General features: G+C 40.5%; 1 non-coding gene across 1 annotated transcript; it reads left to right on the forward strand.

Annotated features, from left to right (window-relative positions):
• The first annotated feature begins 1832 nt into the window (after positions 1-1832).
• On the forward strand, positions 1833-1939 carry LOC116111413. Its single transcript, XR_004125068.1, has one exon. It is a non-coding gene; the product is annotated as a small nucleolar RNA R71 (small nucleolar RNA).
• The last annotated feature ends 957 nt before the right edge of the window (positions 1940-2896 follow it).

Genomic DNA, 2896 nt, shown 5'->3' on the forward strand with positions numbered 1-2896 from the left:
TTCCTTCTCCTTCTTTTTGTCAAAATCAAACTCCTCAAATTCTACATCTTAACTCTCATCAATCGGTTGAAGTGCTTCTAACATCCTAGCACATTCATTACTAGCTGACTCATCTACCTCCACTATTTTTGATTTGGCTATACATGCTTCTAGAGGTAATTGTGGGGTGTTCTCTTCAATAGCGTCCACAACCAATTTGTCCACCACATTGACACTAAAACATGAATCTGATTCAGACGGAAACTTCATTGCCTCAAAGACATTGAAAGTTACTGTTTCATCTTGAACTCTCAATAGTAACTTCCCTTCCTGCACATCTATTAGTGCTCTCCCCGTGGCCAAGAATGGTCAGCCCAAAATCAGAGGAATTTCCTTATCCTCTTCCATTTCCAACACCACAAAATCTGTCGGAAAGATTATCTTACCCACCTTCACCAACACATCTTCTACTATCCCCCTCGGGTGTTTTATGGATCTATCCGCTAGTTGCAACGACATGGTCGTTGGCTTTACTTCACCAATTCCCAATCTCCTAAAAACAGAAAAGGGCATCAAATTAATACTAGCTCCTAAATCACACAAAACACGATCAAAAGTAATATCTCCTATAATGCATGGAATAGTAAAACTCCCTAGATCTTTGAGCTTCGAGGGTAACTTCTTCTGGAGAATGGCGCTGCACTCCTCCGTGAGCATCACCGTTTCCTCATCTTCTAACTTCTTTTTGTTCGAAAGGATTTCCTTAAGGAACACTTCACATAACTCGGCATCTGCTGCAATGCATCTGCAAAAGGAATGTTAATATGCAATTTTTTAAAAATTTCAATAAACTTTGAAAATTGCTTATCTTGATTCTTTTTCTTCAATCTCTGAGGAAAAGGCACAGGTGGGGTGTGATGTGCCAACTCTGGTGGTATCTTGGGGAATGGCAATTTCTCCTTCTTCTTTTGGCTTTCTTCCTTCTTCTTGTTCTCTTCCTCTAAACCACTTGGTTTCTCATCAACAATGATCTCTTCATCAACTTCTTCTTCAGAATCTTCCTTTCCAACTTGCTCAACTTCTTCCAAAACTGTCCCACTTCTCAAAATTATTGCGTTTGCTTGCTCACCGTGTTGCTTGGTAAAGACCCCTGAGCTTCTCGGCCAATTGGCCCATCTGTACCTCAAGATTCCGAATGGACGCCCCTTGATTTCTAAAATTTGTCCTCGTCTCATTCATAAACCCCATGGTTTCCTGCATAAATTTTCCAAACATATCCTCCAACTTTGTCACTCTTGGATCTCCCGGTTGATTATTCACCCCTGGTTGGTTGTTTGGCAATGTCCTTTGGTTCCATTGATTATTTTGCTGGTTCTGATTGCCCAAGCTAGATTTGGATGATTTTTCCACCCTGAGTTATAGGTGTTGGAGTATGGGTTGTTTGGTTGCCTCTGATTTCCTGCCAAGTAGTTCACTTGCTCCATTGATGAAGATGACTAAGCAAATGTGTTCCCCACTTGACACTCGCTGCTCACATGGTTTCCTGCACAAAAATCACAAGTTAGTTGAGGTGCTTGAATAGAGTTCACATGCACACTTCCCAACTGTTTCTGAATGCCGTGAGTTGGGCTGAGATGGCTGTAAAAGCATCAACTTCATATAGACCCGCAGATTTTCTTGGTATTGCTCTCTCATTTGGTCTTTGATAGTTGTTACCTGCCAAAACTTCAAGCAACTCATAAGCCTCCTCTGGTGTCTTATTATGCAAGGCTCCTCCTGAGGCTGCATCAACCATGGTTTGCACATTAACAATCAGTCCATTGTAGAATGTTTGGACTTGAAGCCAAACTGGCAACCCATGGCGTGGACATTTCCTCATTAACTCTTTGTATCTCTCCTAAGCCTCATACAATGACTCAGACTCATCTTGTAGAAATGATGTGATATCATTTCTCAGTTTTGCTGATTTAGCTGGAGGGAAGAACTTGGTCAGGAATTTCTGTGCTAAATCATTCCAAGTTGTGATAGTTCCTGGTGGTAGTGCCATTAACCACCCCTTAACTTTATCCCCTAATGAGAATGGGAATAACCTCAATCTAATGGCGTCATCTGATACTCCGTTCGATTTGAAGGTGTCACAAATTTCCAAGAAGTTCGCAATATGCTGATTCGGATCTTCCTTCAAATCACCATTAAACCTTACCGACTGCTGGATCATCTGGATGATTGCCGGCTTAATCTCAAAGCTGTTGGCTTGCACCGTAGGCCTAGTAATACTCGACCCACTGCCATTAACCGTGGGAACTGAAAATTCCCTTAATGTCTTGTTCTCTGGTTCTGCCATCTCAACAACCATTTCTTCTGTTTCAATCACAATATCCTCTCTTTCTCTTCTCTCTCTGTTAAGTCGTCTGGCGGTTCTCTCAATCTCAAGATCAACAAGAACCAATGGCTGACGTCTCGCTCTTCGCATAAACTGCACAAAATTAACGAAAAAAAGTGAGATCACAAACCAACTAAAAATTTAAAACAAAAATTAAAACCTCAATCTAGCTAACTACAGAAAAACTCAATGTTAACTTAAAATTCAATCCCCGGCAACGGCGCCAAAAACTTGATGCGTGTTTCCTATAACATGCAATATGTAGCAAGTATACTAGTCGCACAAAGTAATAAAGTGATGAGTGAGTATCGTTCCCACAAGGATTGCTAACTAAGCACTAAGTTTCCTACTGTTCTCAAGTTGGAGCAATCGATTTCTTTTGGATTAATGGGAGCAAATTAAAAATAAAAACTAAAGCTGAAATTACTAACTTAAAAATTTAACTATGAACACGAGATGAAGAACACGGATAAATTCAATTCAATTAAAACGGGTAGGGTTTTGACTTCATTCGGACGTTAAGGGTTAAACCTA

Source organism: Pistacia vera, unplaced genomic scaffold (assembly GCF_008641045.1).
Source record: "Pistacia vera cultivar Batoury unplaced genomic scaffold, PisVer_v2 Contig634, whole genome shotgun sequence".
Lineage (NCBI taxonomy): Eukaryota > Viridiplantae > Streptophyta > Magnoliopsida > Sapindales > Anacardiaceae > Pistacia > Pistacia vera.